Source organism: Delphinapterus leucas, chromosome 14, assembly GCF_059928025.1.
Source record: "Delphinapterus leucas isolate spDelLeu-1000000601 "Yukka" chromosome 14, BTC_Dleu_Yukka2, whole genome shotgun sequence".
In the NCBI taxonomy this organism is placed as follows: domain Eukaryota; kingdom Metazoa; phylum Chordata; class Mammalia; order Artiodactyla; family Monodontidae; genus Delphinapterus; species Delphinapterus leucas.
Window position 1 is genome coordinate 71,343,056 of NC_143142.1, and position 20,629 is coordinate 71,363,684.

Sequence of the window (20,629 nt, forward strand, 5' to 3'; positions counted from 1 at the left end):
AGATTTGCAAAAGGTGCTAAAATTAATAGATTCACTGTCAGGAAACTGCAGTAGGAAAAAAAACTGAGATGTGATAGGAAAACCTTTTGCTAAAATCAGAAAGATCAAAAGGTCAGAGTATTCATTCACACAAAAGGCTCTTTGAAAAAATTAAATATGTGATCCCTAGATTCCCTCAGTCAGCTCAGCAGAAACCAAAATAGAGATGAGATTATCTAAGACAAACCTGTGTAAAAGCTTCTTGTCTAATTGAATGACATACACAGGAGACCCACAAAGTTCTTGATAATTTTATATCAGTAGAAACAATGTCAGCTTGAACTGAAAGGGACAGATAAAATACAAAATGAAAAAAGGTTACTGAATCCTCAAAATTCTATAGGCAGGAAATGGGTTGCTAGAACTACTCAGCTACAAAACCTGTGCTACTTTTCATAAAAACTCAAAGCTTGTACCTGGTTTTCCTACATAAGTCAGTTTAATTTTGATCACTTGGGGTGTGCCACTCCTTAGCTTCAAAATTGATCACAACTTCCAGACATGTCCTCATGCCATTTACCACACAAGGTTATTTATTTACCAAATAAACTCCTCTCTTCCCCGCTCTCAAACTCACACTCAATAAATTCTTTCTTGAGATAGTAATAAAGCTCTTTAAAATTCTAACATTCTTGTCACTCTAAGGAAGTATACGCCCTGAGGCCAGGAATAATACCTTACTTATTTTTTCTTTAACAGTACTTGATTGAGGTATAATTTACAAACAGTAAAATGTTAAATGCACCTCAGTAATTTTTTACTTACAGCCATCTCCTAGATCAAGATAAAGAACATTTCTGTAAGCTCCAAAGTTTCCTTGTGGACTCATAGGCAACCATCATTTTGATTTCTATCCCATATAATCGGTCTGTTCTTAATATGAAAATGAAATCGTACAATAGGTACTCTTTTGTGTCTGCCTTCTTTTGCTGAGTATCAGCCACAGTTGGGCCTCATTCAGCATAGCTCTCTCATCTGACCTCCCGTACAGGTACTATGGCTTTCTCATTACTGTTGTGTTTTTTTCCCCCTAATTGTCAAGATCCCATTAAATTTTCCAGGCTAAAGAAACCTTAAGACAAATCCCTTAGATTACCTTGGGGTTTGTAAAAATGAAAAGTTGAAAACATGTTTGTATTAATTCTATTTTTTTTTACTGCCCTAGAGCTGCTTCCTCACTTTATAGTTGAAGAGAAATCTAAAGTTACAGGAAGCATATAAGATGATAATTGACATAGATGATTTATTGTCTTTTTGTCCCTTTAACATACACTGTATTTTATTTTAAATAGCATGTCATAATTAATTTCTTTATATTTTTCTAGTAAATACTAACAACTTTATCTTAAACCCATCAACGAAATTTGTTTTTGACATGTATCTCTATATCTCCCTCTGTATTTATAGCAAATCCATGCAATATGCAACAACTGGGTCCCTCAAAGTGCCTGGATAAATGTTTGTTTTTCTGAAATGGCAAATGACTTTTTCCCCTCAAAGGACCTTATGCTTTTTTCTTTTTTTTTTTAAGTAGCTGACTTAAAACTGGAGAGCCTATAAGGCTCAACAGAGTGTGAAAAGACTCTGTGAAGAAGAAGGGAATAAAGAACAATGTTCAAGTGGTTATTTATTATTTTTTAAAGTAGAATATTCCACAGACTTTAAAAAATTTTTATCGGAGTATAGTTTATTTACAATGTTGTGTTAGTTTCAGGTATACAGCAAAGTGAATCAGTTATACATATACATATATCCATTCTTTTTCAGATTCTTTTCCCATATAGGTTATTACAGAATATTGAGTAGAGTTCCCTGTGCTATACAGTAGGCCCTTATTAGTTATCTATTTTATATATCATAGTGTGTATATGTTAACCCCAATCTCCTAATTTATCACTCTCCCCCATGTTTCCCCTTTGGTGTCCATAAGTTTGATTTTGAGATCTGTGAGTCTGTTTCTGTTTTGTAAATAAGTTCATTTGTATCATTTTTTACTAGATTCCACATGTAAGTGATATATGATATTTGTCTTTCTCCATCCGACTTACTTCACTTAGTATGATAATCTCTAGGTCCATCCATGTCGCTGTAAATGGCATTATTTCATTCTTTTTTTATGGCTGAGTAATATTCCATTGTATATATGTACCGCATCTTCTTTATCCATTCCTCTGTATACATTCCTAGGTTGCTTCCATATCTTGGCTCTTGTAAATAGTACTGCAATGAACATTGGTGTGCATGTATCTTTTTGAATTACGGTTTTCTCTGAATGTATGCCCAGGAGTGAGATTGTTGGATTATATAGTAGTTCTACATTTAGTTGTGTAAGGAACCTCCATACTGTTCTCCATAATGGTTGTACCAATTGACGTTCCATGGACTTTGGATGCTCAAAACGAGTCTGTCAGTTTTTCCTTCGTACGCCTACCAAAAACATAAGAGACATGTTAAAAAGAAGTTAGATGTAAGAAGCCAGGGATATATTACTATGTATGGACACTGAGAAAAATTAGAATACAGGAAAGAATAATCTGTCTTACTTTTCTCCTGTAACATTTCTGTCATTATGAATTTATTTACTTATTGAACATTGATTAGACATTGCCATGTGATAAAGAAAGATATGCTGGTAGTTAGGTCCATTTTTCATCGATTTGTAAGAGGAGAACCGAAGTACTAGAAAGGCCCAAAGTATTAGAATGCAGATCACTTTATGAATTATCACATCTAATATAAACTGACTTTTTGGTAACTCTTGACCTGAGACAAGCCTTCTCCATTCCAGCTGCTGTGTCATGTGGGCAGGTGAGGGTAATGTATTTTTACAACATGTTAGGTCCTGTGACTGCAATTCCTTGATGTTACCATAAATAAAAGTATGTATAAGTGAGGAAGGACAGAGAGAAGCAGAGGCCTCTGGAGAAGATAGGGTGACTGTATAGAGATCGTGAAGGAGGTGAGGGAAGGTTCTGTGAGCTTGGAGTGGTATTCCTCATGGAGGGGAGGCATCTCAGGCCAGGAATCATGAAGACAAGTCTGCAGACATGATGAGAGTGTCTGGAGAAGTGGAAAGGACTGTCTTCTCTGTGATACAGTATGGAAGAGGGCACTTCAGTCAGGCATTGCTGCTGCTGTCCTTAAAATCATGTTTTATTCTGGCTCTCAAGGTAATACACACTGTCACAGAAAACAGAGAGAGGTAAATTTGCTAATAGCAGATTTCAAGTGTTCTCACCACACACACACACACACACACACACACACACACACACATACAAATGGTAACTATGTGAAGTGATGTATATTCATTATCCTGATTGTGTTAATCATGTCACAATGTAATACATATGTGAAAACATCCTCTTGTACATCTTACATATATACAATATTTATTTGTCAGTCATTCCTCAATAAAACTGGAAAGAAAAGAATATGCAGATAAGTATAGACTAATATAAAACAACTCTTAGGAATATTCAAGAATGTATAGGAGAAGATCCCGTGTTCCAAAGAAATGAGTTACATAATCAATAGCCCAGCATATGCCCACTGTTCCTTTTTGCTCTGCCCTTTGGGATGCAGATCACATAAATGTGCATCTTTTCTCACTGTTGTGGCCTCTCCCGTTGTGGAGCACAGGCTCCGGACGCACAGGCTCAGCGGCCATGGCTCACGGGCCCAGCCGCTCCGTGGCATGTGGGATCTTCCCGGACCGGGGCACCAACCCGTGTCCCCTGCATCGGCAGGCGGACTCTCAACCACTGCGCCACCAGGGAAGCCCAATGTGCGTCATTTTAATATCTTTTTCTCAGATTCTGTCTAGTCCCAATCCCATTGAGAATAATGAAGCAGCCTTCTACATTCATTACAGCAAGTGGCCATTCCAAAGAATAGGACTTGCTGAGAAGCTTCAGGATCTCTGATTTGGGGGCCAGCCTTTCAAGTCTTTACTCAAGTTGCTTTATGGTAGTCTTTCTTGAGGCATTCACCAAATTAAAAGAAAACAAAACAGAACAAACCTAGCTATTGTCTTCCAGAGGAAATCTTCCCACAGATTTTGAATATGTTCTCTTTCTATCCAAGAGCAAATGAAGAGGGGGTTAAGCAGTCTATAAGGCCTTATAAAAACTAGTTTCCCTTTTGAAAAAATGTTATATTCCTCTGATAGAGTAAGTGGAGCTGCAGTTAAGGGTTTAGTATTGTCTAGCCAGGCTGAAAAATATAAATCCATTTCACTTTCTAACATATTTTCTATGTCCCAAAGTTTTGAGTTTAGAGGAGGAGGAGGAAAATCACAGCCTGTTAAAGAATCCTTCATTACCAGAGGATTATTTTATATATATATATATGATATTATATATATGAATTTATATATATATATATATATAACTTGTTATATATTTTAACAGGGTAGGAGATATTATTTTCTTAGAAAATGAAAGTCCTTTTTTTTAAAACACTGTCTGGCTTGAATCTAAATTTTTAAATAGCTTACATTTGAACTTCTACTGATAGATTTCATTTCACTGGGACTTTTCAGTAAATACTCATTCTTTGTTTTCTGAGAACTTTTATAACTTGGTATTCCTGTAATTTCTGTAAAGATCTGAAATAAAGTTCTGAGATTTGGAGACTCAATTGAATCAACAGCCTAAAGCTCTGGTGATATACTCCAGGGAGCACTTTTATTTTATTGGAAGGCATGAGTTTTCTACAGACAGTTTCTCTGTCTGCATATGTATCTATTCGTGTGGCATGTGGCACCTTGAATATATAGGGCTACCTCATTGCCATGGGTTACCAGTGAGAACATTACATTGAGCTGAATCTTTCTTTTTTAATATTCTGTCTGTAAGTCGTATCCTGGGAGATCACAAGAGAATAGAAATGGACTAGTCTGGCACAGATTGTCTCATGTTTTTAATGGTCATTTTATATGTATATGTAACCAGTGGGACAAATAGCAAAATGTCAAGAAAGCACCATATATCTCAATTGAAGAAAAAATAGGTTAGTGGGCTCAGCTTCTCCCTGTGACCTACTTCCCATAGGATGTGTCTTTGGGTTCTCTTTGTGACAATACACTGGACACGGTTCTTCCAGGATTCTGCAGTTAGGAACATAGCAGATGGTAATTAAAGACTATGGGTGGACATTGGTCTTCTCTCTGTAATAAGAATTTTAACTTAGAAAAGGTATGCTGTTTAGGTTGATTGTTCCACTTAATTAGAGAGAATTTAGCCATTTTTTATTCTCATGAGTGTTTGTATGGAATAGAAATACTCTCATGGCCTGGGAGTAGAACCTTTCTGAATAAAGTAGAGAGGACTAAGGACCATATCATAGAAAAGTAGAAATTACTTCTTTGGCAATTTGTATGCACGTAGCTCTCCATTATTCATGAGCTGCTTCTCTAGTTTTGAATGATCAGTGTCTTTGCTGTTCCTTCTTCTCCCTTCTGTTTCCACCATGTTGGCATTTCACTGCTCATTAATAATTGTGGGAAGAAAAAAGGGAATACATTAACTGATGATTGCATCAATCAATACATAACTTTCCACTGGTATAAAAGTCCTGGTGGCATTTTTAAAAGGCTAAACTACCAGTGGCAGGTGGGGTGGGTTTGTGGTTATTCTTGCCCATCAGCAGAGCATGTGATGGTCCTCTGGCTTTCATGTGGCAAAATTCACACCCCAAATGAATAGGAAATAGATATTATAGATCTTTGAAATTTCTGTTTTGGAGAGAGACGTGAGAAACAATTTTAGTAGAGCGAAGACAGGCTTGAGAGTTTTTCATTATGTGTTTTATGCCTAGCTCCAGTGTCAGTATTGTGTACACACAGATGGATAATGGCTGTGTGATGGCAGAATAGAATTAGACAAGGGTCACCTCACCAACATATTTGTTATGAACTGTTGTGTTCTATCAGAGCCCAAGAAGCCTTCTCAGACAACCACGATGTAGGTCTAGCACATGGACTAATAGAACGGTCAGTGTGCTCAGGCTAGCCTCCTTGCCTTGTCCATTTAAATGGATGACTTGGGGTGAACTGGCTAGCCTGATTTAAGATTCTCAAATTCTTTGAGCACCATGTGTTTCTGCCCTTGCATGGGATCAAGAATCTCTACAAACCTGTTATGTTGTAGGTTACAGTTTATGCTAGAAACATAAAGATGTATAAAATACCTGGACAGGCAGATTATCGATTGGAGTAAAAAACATATAATTCTAAGAAAGCTAAATAACAAATCAAGTGCCAAGACGGTGACACAGACATCACAGGCTGGCGGAATGCCTTGAGAGGAAGAGAGAGAACTTGAGTTAGGCCTGAAAGGAGGACTAATGGGAAAGAGGAGGGAGCATTCCAGGCAAGAGCGGCAGGCACATACGTGGGAAGGGACATGTCAGTTTTGGGAAGGAAAGGGATCCCCTAGGCTGAGTAGAGTGGAGAGCTCACAGAGGTGATAGGTCAGGAGTGGTAAGAAGGCAGAAGGTCTTGACTGCCTACGGTGTTGGGCTTTGCTCAATAGACAGTGAGTATCTTTTTTTTTTTTTTTTTGCAGTACGCGGGCCTCTCACTGTCGTGACCTCTCCCGCTGCCGAGCACAGGCTCCTGACGCGCATGCTCAGCGGCCATGGCTCACGGCCCCAGCCGCTCCGCGGCATGTGGGATCTTCCCAGACCGGGGCACGAACCCATGTCCCCTGCATCGGCAGGCGGACTCTCAACCACTGCGCCACCAGGGAAGCCCGACAGTGAGTATCTTTAAGAGAGTTTACAATTGATTCTAATGTTGGAATCTTTTTTTCTTTCTCTTTCAAAATAAGCTATATATATAGATATATATAGATATATATAGATATATATAGATATCCTTTAGGTCAAAGAATGTGGCAGTGGTTATGAGAAATGAGTCAACTGACTGTTCCCAGTACGAGAGCTTAAAACAGATCGTCCAGCATCATCAGTCAGTCTGTCATGCCCGAAGAGGTGGAGCCAGCAGGCACACCTTTGGTCTATTACTTCCAGAGCTCAAGCTTAACCACTGCCTTGTACCACAAAGCTATGCCGCTAGAGAAGTTGGGGTGGAAGGAACTATCCAGAGGGGATTAGGTTATGGGACAAATTGCATTTCATCTTCTTCATTATTGCTAATAAGCATGATGATTGTCTTGCTACCTTCCTTGTGGGCTTTATAGTCTTCAACACGCTTTCAAGTATGTTATATCTCTTGATCCCTGAAACAGCTCTGTTAAGTAGGCAAGAATTTTAAATTATAAAGTTATTTCTGGGCTCCCAATTATCTGTGCAATTAATCCTGGTTGCATATGCAGTACTCTCATTTGTGTTGTCGTAAAAATTATAATGAACAGTTTTCCCTTCCTTTTTCCCAAAATAGTTTAAAATTCAGGACAGGTTGTTGAAATTCTCTTCAAAAGAGTGGGCTTATTTTAGCATTGCTTTTTTTCCTCAGATTTAGATCCCTCATTCCACATCAAAATAAAAGCTTGGATGCCACAAAAATTCATTTAGAACAAGGCACTGTGTCTTTAACACTCCTTAATTACAGCTGGATAAGGTGATGCACTTGGAAATTCTTGGAGAGTAGGCAGGTGATCTGCTACACGTGTTTATTTATCTAAAACAATTTAGCAATTTACAACCGTATCAACTCTAGTTCGCCTGTTGTGGGGCATTTTCCAGAACTCTTTGATTTGGTTGGTCTGCATCAGATTTTCTTTTCACATCAACTTATCCTCCAAGCAGTATACTTTTGTTGTTCTTGTTACCGAGCCCAAAGTTGCCCACACCCCTTGAGTGGATTAAAGATAATGCTGTAAAACACACATTTAAAATTTCAGTCTGCTGCAGACTAACTTCATTGGTATGAAACTTGGACCTCTTCTTTTTAAACACTATTAAATATTCTCTTCATTTTCAAGACAAATATGAATAGAAACACAACCAAACATGTACTGTATTAAAATCATTGATTCACAATATTTAAATTTTCAGCTAGCCTCCAATTAGCAGGCTTTCCAATATTTGAACAGAAGACCATTTTAATGTAATTACAAACACATTTTAGGCATCTAAATTTTTTGCATAATTAGTTCCCTATTAAACTATTTATGTAGCCCTTTTTCCATCAGAAACAGAGAAAGCAGAACAATTTTATTCCTTACTGTTACAATAATTAACTATGCAAGTAGAACAGCATATTAATAGAGTATAATTTGTTTACATTTAAAAGAAAATTGTGTTAGATTAGCATAGCAAAAGACTATTTCCATATCCAGGCAGTAATATGCAGGCCTAATAGCAATTTACAGTGTAGTTAAAGAATATTATTAATAAAGTAATACAGTGTAATTCTGTTTGCCCCACCATATTTCACAATGTCCTTAATTATAGCTAATTCCGTGGAGACTAATTTGGGGGTTATTAAGCAGTAGATACAGGAATCTTAAATACAACCTTTGCTAATAATGAATTTAGAAGTTACCATAGAACTTGTTCTTTTAAAACATAGGTACAAGATGAGTATTTGTATTTTCTCCCCAGGGTGAAATCTATAAACATACACGTATGTAATTGATATCTAAAAACAAGCTTTTCTGGATCCAGTGTTTTGTTAACTACTCAATGAGAGGCTTACTGTAAATAAATATAGTTCAGGTAAGATGGGACAGAGATTAGCAATTAGGTAACAATTTAGATTGGTAATTCTTTTAGGTGAAAATTTTCATTTATTAATGGCTTGATTTTTTTCAACCGAAGGGATGATGGAAGTGACTATACTATGCGGTGTGTTAGTGTTTTTCCCTGAATGGAAGTTAGTAATACCTCCTGCATTTCACCCGTCACTGTGCTCAATGCTTTATATGTACATAATCTTCAGTCCCCAAGGTAACCCTGTAATGTTGGTCATATTTAATCCATTTTCCAGATGAGGAAACTGAGTCTTATTCCAAGGCGTTCACTAGAGACCACACAATTAGGAAGCAGTCAGAGAAGAGTCTACCCAAGACGTAATATATCCTCAAAGCTCACACTTTCCAGATGTCATGCTGTTTCCCTTTTAGGATATACACCTTTGATCTTTCACAAGTGGGTTGAAAACCAATACCCTAAGTTTTGTTGCCCTTTTGGTAGCACTTCAATATATGCCCCTAGTTTTGAACCGGATGTGTATAGATGTCAAAGTGGATAATAACAAGTCTAAAAACTGTGTAAAATTCAATACAGGCAAAAGTATGATAATGTTCAGATTTCTCCTTTAATACATCTATTTTTTGATACTTGTTTCTTTTTTTTAAAGAAAACATGGATGATGCATGTGCATAAAATTGCTCTATTAACTCCAAGGGGTGGGATTCCAGTTTTGCTTTTGCCTATTAAAAAAGTGTCATTGTACTCTCTACTTTGTTTCAACAGAAAGAACAGGTATCTAATAGTGCTTTGGATCGGGTTGGCGGCAGCCTCACTGGTACTGGGTTATCTACTGAGCTCCTGGGGCTGCGGCCCCTACCAAATCCAACCTTCTAGTTCAAGCCAAAATGTGGAGGCCTTGCAAGACTCTTGGGAGCACAGATGCTTGTATTTCCCTCCCTCTCTTAGACTGATAAAATATTCCATCACTTTGATAGTGAAAGTGTTGTCCCAAGTAAAGGCAGGGGCTATTCTCTGACTGCAGCTATTAAGCTGGAAGCTTATCAGTCACAACGGGGCAGGAGACCCACCAGCTCTCATACTGAGTTAATCAAATTAGAAGGTATTTGTCATTCTCTCCCTAGCTAGCAGGAAAGTAAGTTTCACTGAAGCATTTGGGTCACACCCTTGGTACCTAAGAATGATCTCCCTGTAAGATAAATTTACAGTATTCAATTGCTTTGGAGCATTACCTTTTGAATACGTTTTTTCGTAGAGTGAACCTGTTTAAGGCAGCTTTAATATTTTGTAAACGGCTGTTCCACTTTCAGGATCAGCATCCGCGTTGTCACGTGGTAACCCTGGCAAAGTCGCCCCTCATGTCCGAGGAGAACCTGGAAAAAAACTGGATGACTGTTTTTTCAAAAGCAATCACTTTGATTTTTTTCAAGTGGGTCTTGTTTTCACTGTAAAATAGTGTCCAGTTCTGACAGGCGTTAAGCAGTAGTGGCAGCCTTATCTTGAATGGAAACAACAAGATTAATCGGCCTCCAAAATGATTGGTTTCTACAAAGGTGTTTTTCTCATTCACTTTTTTTCTGTCCTTTTTACCAATGACTTTGCAGCTGTTTCTCAGGTCCGGCCAAGTTCTTGCTTGTTTTTCTTTTTATGCAGTTGACTATCTGGGACTCACATCTTCCTGTAGCATACTCCTGAAACAAGCTCAACGCTCTTGGTATGCTCTCAGACATTCAACACGTGAAGAAAAGCCTCCTACAATTTCCATGTGGTACAGACTTGGAGCATTTCATTCTCAAGTTCTGCTGTCTGTACTTAGGTGTAGGGTTTCGGAAGGATTTGAATGTGGGAGAGATTCACAGGTTAATTGAAGAACCAGCAAATCGTATGACGGGCTCTTTCCAAGTTGATATTCTCCATCTCACACCTGGACTCCACATGATTTTCATGGCCATTTGATAACGTTTGGAAAATTGCTCCCCTCCAAAGAAAAAATCAAAAAAACAAAAACAAAACAAACAAACCTACCAGAAGAGAAATTCAGTGGCCCTCTCTACCATTGATCCCTTTATTTCCTCTTTTGTTGATTCTATAAGAAAGGAGCTACATGAGTGCTTTGTTTTCATTTTAGAATTAAAATTCAGAATATGATGAAATTATCTCTGTGTTATATTAGTGCACATGTCTGAGGCTTTTCAGGTTACAGACGGCCCAAATTTGACAATTCTGATCAATTCTAAAAATATTCATACTGATCATTTCCCTGTTTTTCCCATATTTCTGACTTCCTGAAAAAGAAGCCATCATTATAATGGTGGACCCAGATGAGCCTGAGAAGTTCCTGAGCTTATGGAACTCTACTACCCTGAGGGTTGTTGGGAAGTCTGTACTTTCGTTTTTATTCATTTTATTTTTTTACATTTTTCCGCCCTTCTGTCCAAAGTTGCCTAGTCAAATATAATCTTTGTGCTTACAAATAAATTCAAATGGCTTGCTACTGTTTGTCCCAATTTTCATTTGGGCCCTTCGAATCTAGCTTTCTTTTTGTAAAAGCCACATTTTACATTCATAACCATTGCATGTTTTGCTCATTTAACCCTGTTCCCACACTCCACTCCAAATGCATTATGGACTGACCCCACATGTCAGCACTATAGCATTGTACAGTAAATAGAGTGTTTTGCTTCATAAATCAAGCATAGAACTTATAAGCCAACTTCAGCATAAAAAAAGTCACTGAAATAATATGGCCCAGCTGCTGGAGATAGACGTTGTATTCATAAAGCTAGCCTTAAATTACTGACATTGAAATCCATATTTGACAAAGCTCACACTATTTTGGAGGATTCTGAGTAATCCTCATGAAATTCCAAATTTCTCTTTTGTTGTTTTGAAGGAGATTCATTTTTAAAAGGAAAGAGGGTTAGATTTTGTTCTCTCTGCAGTATCTTTGATGGTATCAGAAAGGTGTACTGAAGTGGCTGGTTCATCTCATTATGGAAGTCACTTTGCAAATCATCTATTTTTTCTTTGGGAACCTGCTCTCTAGGGCTTAGCGCTCTTACTTTTATTGTGTCCATCAGCAGTAAAATGCAAAGGTGATTTGGAAAACTCAGGTTTGGATTTCTCTCCCATCTAAATCAGATCCAACACTAACACCTCATCGAGGGCATCCAAAGATAGGAGCTAGTCTTATTTCAAGCAGCAATTTGTATTTCTGTGTTGGAAAAAAAAAAAAAAAGAAAGTCTAAAAGCCCCACAATTGGCAGGACTTCCTGCTTTCCCTGTTCTCTGTTCATCTCTCCTTATAGATAGAAATTTTAGCATTCAAAATTTAAAAATATGCCACCCCCACCCCAAAAAAAACCAGACATTTACAGTGCTCTCTCCAAAAACATGCTTTGAAAATCACCTATAATGGGAACACCTTGTCCATGGTGAATTGTCAACATATCAGCTAGTGTAGGCCGTAATCTCTCTAGCCAACATGATTTACTGAAATAAATTAAAATCATTTTATTTTCCCATTAAATTTTACTATCCCCACCTCACACACACACAAAAAATCTGTTTTTTTAAAGCACAAAACCAAATGATTATAACAAACGTAATTACAATAGCATAAGAATTAACGAGAGATGGGAAAAGCTAATGTCTATATCTTTCATGCAAGTGGATTAAAACCCATTACCGCTTGTTAAAAGCATTTATCTGCTACCTGTAAAATGAGTTAGACTAGTTTCTTTTTTTTTGTTGTTTGTTTGTTTTTAATTTTAATGCCCTTACTACAGGTACTTTCTTTGTTCACCCAAGATAGAAAGTCCAACTTGAATTATGTTCTGGTGTAAATAGTCTTCTGGAATTCAACTACTTCTTTTTGGAAAGTAGCAGTATCTTCAGATTAACCTCAGTTAACACGAATGGACTAAAAAAAATTGTTCAAAAAATTATGTAGTTCAAAAATTGTCAGATTTGTTGAAATGAATAATGTGTTTGGATTTTTGGAAGACCTTTATAAATTTTGAACCTCCTGCAGTTCCATTTGGTGTAAAGAATTATACTATAAACAAGGGACTCCATCTGTACTTTTGAAATAACTATTCAGTTTTCCATTTCAGACAAATTGACATGACAAACTGAAAAGCAGAAGTTGGTGTTCAAAGAAGTTCAAGAGTAAACATTTAGTCAATTCATCTGCTCGGACTGAGAGAGCCTCAGTGCACAGGGGTCCAGGATTCTGAAGGTAGGTTCTCGATTGGTGGTGAAGATTCTCTTCCCAGCTGCCTCAGGTCACATGCAGAATGTGAGTCTCTTCATAAGGTCCTCACTATTTCTGGGTATTGTGTACACGTCTTGCTACATTTATGAATGAGGAAATAATTTATATTAAAATTTCATATACTACCTTTAGTTAGTTTTTTTTTTTTTCTGGTCCTTTTCACTGATGATCTAGACCACTGTTTGGTCTCTGTATTTGACAGAGGGGCTAAGAAATTGCATTTCTAAGAAAAGGAATAAGATACTAATGGCTGTTGGAAACTTCTTTGATGGGGCTCAGCAAGACAAGTTCTAGAAGGCTGTTTTAGTTATATTACTTTCTAGTTCAGCTTGACGGGAAGTTACAGAGCTCCAATACACAGGTTTTGTCATAGGTGCTCTGTGATCTGCTCATAGCACAATCAGCAATTTTTTTCATGTGGGGTGCTGTGCCATTGCTACAGATTTGGGAGGGTGGAGGGATTCTGCTTTGAGCAACTCTGGTTTGATTCATCCAGTAGGATGAGCCGTTAAAGCAAGAGCTCTTATAGCCTTCTCCAGTTACGGTTTTCAGTGACGTGGTTGCTTACATTTAGATTAATTACAATTAAATAAAAGTAAAAATATAGCCTGCTGCTCTTGTTTGAAGAAGCTGAGAGGTTTCCAGAAGTTTTCTGTTTGAGGGACCCTGAGGTCTGGAGGAGTGAGACATTGAGGCAAGCATCCTGGAGGAGGTTAGGAAGATCACTAATAAGGGGCTCGCATGAGGAACTTCATCAGGCAAAGCTAGACCAGAGATACAATTTTGTGGATATTTTATTATGTACCTATCGATGAATGTCCATAGCTATGTACCTTTGGTTTGGCTGGCAGTCATCCTCATGGTTTCTGGTTGGTCTGATAATGTTTTGCTTTCATAGGTCTCCTGATACTTGACTCTCTTCTCCACTCCCCTCTCTTTTCTCCTTTTTATGATCCTTACAAAGCCATTTTTGTTTGTGTTCTAGGTTGCTTTTCATTTTTTTATTTGTCAACTCCCTTCGTGGCCAGTCAACTCTACTAGACTTGTTGTGGCAGTCTCTAAAGATGGCTGCCACAAATCCTCCTCTCCCTATATGCACATGACACACCTCTCATTGCAAGCTAAGGTCTAGTTCCCTTCTTCTTGAATCTGGGCTGGCCTTGTGACTTACTTGGCTGATAGAATGTGGAAGAAGAGATATTGTGCTAGCTCTAAGCCCAGCCTTTAAGAGGTCTAAAAGCTTCCTCTTTCCTTCTTGGATCCCAGTCCCATGTAAAAAGTCACACTACCCTGAGACTACCATGTTTTAAGCAAGCCTAGACCTTGAGGGAAGAGAGGGAGATACTCAGCCAGCCCCTAGCTGTTTCAGCCGCCATAGCTGACGCATGAGATGGGAGAGTGAAGGAGCCATCTCGGATCTCCCGGTCCCAGCAAACACCACGTGGAGGAGAACAGCTACACAGCTTACTCAGCCTAGACTACGAAATTGCGAGAAAATTTGTCATGGCAGTTTTAAGCTGCTAAGTGTTGGGGTGTTTTGTTAGGCAGCAATAAATAATTAAAACACCTGCTTAAAACTTGCATCCATAATCCACTGTGATATTTTAGAGCTGTGTGATCCAATATGGTATTGACCAAATATGGTTGCCTAAATTTAAATTAATTAAAATGAAAGAAAGGAAAAATGCAGTGTCTTGGTTTCACTAGCCACATATGAGCTCAGCAGCTCATATGTGTATCTAATCTGTTCATGGCACAGCTATGGGGCTATGAATGAAAAGATGACCCAGGAGTGTCCTTTCTCAAAGAGTCTTGGCTGAAGAGAGGAGATGACCTTGCCCTGGAAGGAAAGGGACCCCAGAACTGCCCTTTAGAGGCTGTCTCTCAACTCAGTGGAGTAATGTCAAGAGGCAGATTAGTTCTCTGCTTGACCGTGCTTGACTCATTGTATCTTGTCCTTATTTCCGTGGGCGTTAGCATCATGTTTTTTTTCTGTTTTTGCCACTTTTCCCTTTATCCTGCCTCATCTGTGGCTATCAGAGAAACAGCCATCCTTCATTGTTTTCAGACGAAGGTGTATATTCAGCAGTATGCACAGTGCATGATGTAAGAAATATCTTTGTTGAAAATAGTATGCACATAGATTTACGGAAGTGAGTAAATATGCTGTATTAGAATATTTTTGCAGTATTTTGTAATCACCATGATCTCAAATAACCAGTAAAGATATCAATTAATCTGATAGAACAGTTTGAATGTAGGAATCTCTTTTCTAGGAAATCAAATTAAGCATTATAGTTATTAACAGATAAAGTTTACTGAGCATTTACTACATGCTGGCTATTGTGCTAAAAGCCTCATAGGCACTATCTTACTTAATCCTCTCTAGGAAGTAGGTGTCAATTATCATTTACAAGTTTCAAATGGGAAGATTGCTACTTAATAACATACCTAAATTCATCCAGCTAAAAGGAGGCTGGGCTAGGACTGAAATGTAGGCAGTGTGGCCCCAGGGTTTCTCTCTTAGCCATCCTGTTTCCTTGGTCTATGATTGAAAACAAAAACCAAAAAACAAATCTAAAGATTTGAGAGTCTTCTTCTCTCTCCACCCACAAGAGGCAATGTTAAGACTCAGGTTCTCCGAGGGATAAGCCCAGTAACCATATCTATGACCAAAACAATGGTCATGCCTGAGAGCACTGGATCCTTCCATTCTGACTAAATGCTGATGCGACATGTCTTCTGTGGGCCGAGACCCTGTTTCCCAAAGAGGCTCCACCACCTGCAAGCCCTGTGACTCTCTCTGAGCTAATGGACCAGAGGCTGCTTTTGTTTCTCCTCGCTCCATCAGTCTGTGCAGCTCTTTATTCGTCATGTTTCCAGCTCCCTCTTTTAAAAAGCAGTGACTTATATCTGCAGCCTCTTCATTCTCCCAGACTCTCCCTGTCTACTGCGACCCTTAAGCTCCTTTTGGCAGGAATGACCTCTCATGAGATCTGCCTTAGCACCTAGTGTTGGATAATTGGATTGAACTAAATTATCTCAAGATTGCTGTTATCTCTCATTTTATCGCTAAACAGACTCTTGAAAGTACATCTCCCTCTCCACGAAGAAAGCATTTCGGTGCTAAATAGTAGTAATTAATAGATCTTCATCAAGAGGTAGAGAGCAAATCCAGAAAGTAAGAGAAAGAGAGAGTGGTCAGGAAAGTGCCAGGAAGGGAGCCAGGGGAAAGCTACCAGGTAGCGCTTTGAGGCTGGACAGAAGCTGGGGATGTCATGGGTGGTTGGGAGCAAGACAAGTATTACCCTAGAAATGGACACATGGGGACAGATGTTCATGCTTTTATTTAAAAACATTTATTTACCACACCTTATATGTCAATTACTGAGCTACGAGGATAAATAAGACACAACCCTCTTTGCTGAGGACTTATATCTGGTAGGGGAGAGAATGATCTAACAAATAAGTTCAGTAATGCTAAAGAGTGTACAGATTACCCTGAGGATACAAAAAGAGGGGTCAGTTTGATGGAGCAGGTTAAGAAAGCCTTCAGCGAGGAGGTGTCACCTAGGTATGGGGCAGGAGGACATTCCAGGTAGAACATGGAAACAGGAAGCAAGCAAGGCACAGATACTCCAAAGCAGGGATGACAGGGCTGGTTTCGGCTGCAGAACAGAGCACCACTGGGGTGTGAGTCACAAAGACTGGGCTGGAGGGATTGAAGGGCAGAGCTGTTTGTGAAGGGCCAAGAGCCAAGGCAGAGCCCTGGAGTCCCACACGGCAGTCCAGAGGCCAGGAAGCGGGGGGGGGAGGGGGGGGGAAGGAGAGCTCTGTCCAGATGACCCAGACGCTCTCTAACATCAAATCATCAAGCATCCCATCAAAGCTTGTTGCTTTTTTTCCCCAGTAATTTCAATTGCAATAAATGTTTATGGAGCATTTACTGCGTGTCTGACACTATGCTTAGCTCTTCACATGCAAGAAGGGTTGTGTTTAAACCAGCTGTGTGGTTGGAAGCTGAAGAGGATTCAAAGGAGACATTACTTTTTAAACTCAAGTACCTGAAAAATCTATGACTTATTTCACTTAGCATAATGCCTTCCAAGTCCATCCATGTTGCTGCAAAAGGCAAAATTTCATTATTTTTTTATGGCTGAGTAGTATTCCATTTTATATATATATATATACACACACCATGTACAAAAAAGAAGCAGACTCACAGATATAGAGAACAAACTAGTTGTTACCAGTGTTGGGGGTGCGGAGGGTGGGGTGGGCAATAGACAGATGGGGGAGTGGGAGGTGCAAACTATTGGGTGTAAGATAGGCTACAAGGACGTATTGTACAGCATGGGGAATAGAGCCAGTATTTTGTAATAACTGTAAATGGAGTGTAACCTTTAAAAATTGTATAAAAAATAAAATTTTAAAAAAGGACCTGAAAATCTATATGGGAAGATAAGAAAATGTGTAAGAAATAACCACATGATGATATAAAAAATATAGGGTTAATTGCTGGTATATATCCCGAAAGTCACAAGGAGGATGGGGGTCCTTTTCCTCTGCAAGAAGTCTTTGCAACTTAACATCCTGTTACTCTTTAAAACACGGGGCAGGGCTTCCCTGATGGCGCCGTGGTTAAGAATCCGTCTGCCAATGCAGGGGACATGGGTTTGAGCCCTGGCCCGGGAAGATCCCACACGCCACGGAGCAACTAAGCCCATGCACCACAACTACTGAGCCTGTGCTCTAGAGCCCGTGAGCCACAACTACTGAGCCCATGCGCTGCACCTACTGAATCCCGCGTGCCTAGAGCCCATGCTCCACAACAAGAGAAGCCACCACAATGAGAAGCCCAAACATAGCAACGAAGAGTAGCCCCCGCTCACCACAATTAGAGAAAGCCCGCGCGCAACAACGAAGACCCAATGCAGCCAAAAAATCAATCAATCAATAAATTTATTTATAACAAAACAAAACAAAACACCAGGCAGCTTGATGCTCTAGGGGACCCAAAGTGACATGGAGATTTGCTTAATGAACACATTGCAGAGACAGGAGCTAAATACTATTTGACTTCATGCTATTGTGTTTACTCATCTCTCCTCTATAAGCCAGAGGGTTCAAGGATGATGGAAGTCTAGAAACTGACAGGATGTAAATAGTTAATAGTCAAACCTAGGGCCCACTCTGAATCTTTCGAGGCAGCCAGTAAATTGAACGCAGTAGCAAGAAAACAGCCACTTCTGCTCACCCATGGAAACAGTCAAGCTGCCATAATTTGCACAAGGTGCAAGTAACAGATCAGCCTTTCAGAGGACCCTGCACACACTGCACATTGCTGCAGTCTCACCTCGGTCACAGAGCCTCTGCCTCACAGCTGGGCTGAAGGAATTAGCTTGCACCCCAGAATATTAATGTCAGCATCTTTTATCACATGGGCTGGGGATTTGCAACCATTTGAAAAAACCACCAACTCTGCTCAGGATTATCCGTGATTTAGAGAAAGGGGCAAAGTTATTTAAAAAAAAACAAAACACAACTGTCTGTCATCAAACGCATGGATGAGAGTCTCTGTGTAAGAAAATGTAAGTCGAAATATTTGGGATGCTTTCTTATTTCTAAGCAGTCGTGACAACGGAAAAGCAAAACAGAAGAGCAAAAAACTCCAGAAGGTGCTTTGGCAAAAGAATGAAAGGAATGCTTCCCCACTTCTACCCATCCCCCCAAACCCACCTTGCTATGAATTGCATCACCTAGGCAGAGAAATAACATAAAATGCTTTTGGATTGTGTGCTGCTATTTCGTATATCTTACCAAGCTTGGTAGGACCGGATAATAGTTTAAACAGGAAGATTCAGGGAAAGGTGGAGAACTCGGGGATAGGAATAAATTGGAGGTGTTAGAACCCCCTACTTAGTCAAGGAGGTGGAGCCATGCCAGTAGCCAGGAAAGCACTCAGGGCAGCAGAAGCCAACAAAATACAACAGAGAGAAGCCGACTTTGGCATTGAGACAAGGCCATCAGGCACAAAACATCTCAGACTTTTTAGACTAAGAACCAGCAAGAACCCAGCCTCAGGTCTGGCAGGTTCTTACTTGTCACCAAATTCCAGAGTTAAAGCCATTTCTCTCCAAGCTTGGCAGATGCCATCAGGGGCTGCCTTAAAATCAACTGGATTGCTTTATCAAGCTATCAAAAGTCAGTCAAGTGTGCTCTCTGCTCTCCAGCAGTGACCATTCTAAGACAACAGGATATTCACATCAGATACTCAATGGCAGTAATAATCCATCCCAATGAAACTCATTACAGCACAAATTTTATATACTTAAATTTTTTAAAAAGGGCTTCAAAATGAAATTCCAGTACAACTTGTCTCATATGAATAATTTTCTTACCAAGATCTTAATCTAGATAAATCATTTTCTTAAATGTTTCAAATATGCAATATTTGGTGCTTATCATGATATGTCTTAATTGCATCCTGTCATAACACCTGCTAATCCTGCCCTTTGACTTTTTAGGAATCTTTATAGGCTCCTTCCTTATTCATTATCCTTGTTTTATAATCTCTTGAATACTCCCAGCTTTGTGCTCATAGATACATAATTTTTTTAAAGAAGAGGTGAATTAATGAATTCTGTAAGCTACCAGCAGTTCCATAATTGTTATCTAGCAGTGATGTAGTAAATAGCATAAAATTTGAGGTTCAATACTGGACTTTCCACTTATCAGCTGAATTACCATAGGAAGTTTACTTAAATTTTCTCTGCCTCAGTTTTCTCATCTGTACAATAGGGATAATGACAATTATCTCAAAAGTAGGTCATGAGGATCAATGGAGATAATAGACATAAATGACTTGATATCATCTCTTTCACAGAGTGAGTTTCCAATAAATGTCAGTTCCTGCCCTTGGATTTCAGGAGATAATGGTTGACAAAGATGAAATTAAGGGCCTATTCTGGCCAAAGTTTCATATTTATGATATTTTCTGGATTAAGACAAGATTGGTAGAAAGTTAAGTGCCCAGCTTACACATAGACGTATCATTCTAGTATATATTTAATCAATTAATATATTTTATAGTATTCTTTTCTTGTCTGAGGAGGAAGCTTTTGTAGAAGGCGGCAGAGTGAATGATTGGAGCATATTATTGTTTGGTTGAAAACACCTTACTCAAAACTGCAGGTACAAGCTACGTATGGCACCTTAAATCACTAGCTTCAAACTCTGTTAATTCCAGGCCGGTGGAGTCATTCGGGGACAATGGATGCTCTGAACATCTGGATGATGAGGAGATGTCTACTCCTACTTCCAGAGACAATGACAATATTTCTAAAAGACTGCATGAGCTCTCATTTGCAAAGTCTCATCAGTTTGGGACTTTATCCGTGACACGAAAGTAAACCTTTGTCCTTTCTGCTAACATACCAAGCAGAGGAACAGCAGGCCCACATGAAAAGGTGGCATATTTACCATCGTAACAAAACACACGATTTTTCAGGAAGGGGAGTTGCATATATTTTTCATAAAACAACATACTTGCCATGCCAGCATGGGCAGGTATTCTTCAGGCTGAACCTCAATTTCCTTAATCCCCTTTCATTATTGCCTTAATCCCCTCTGAGC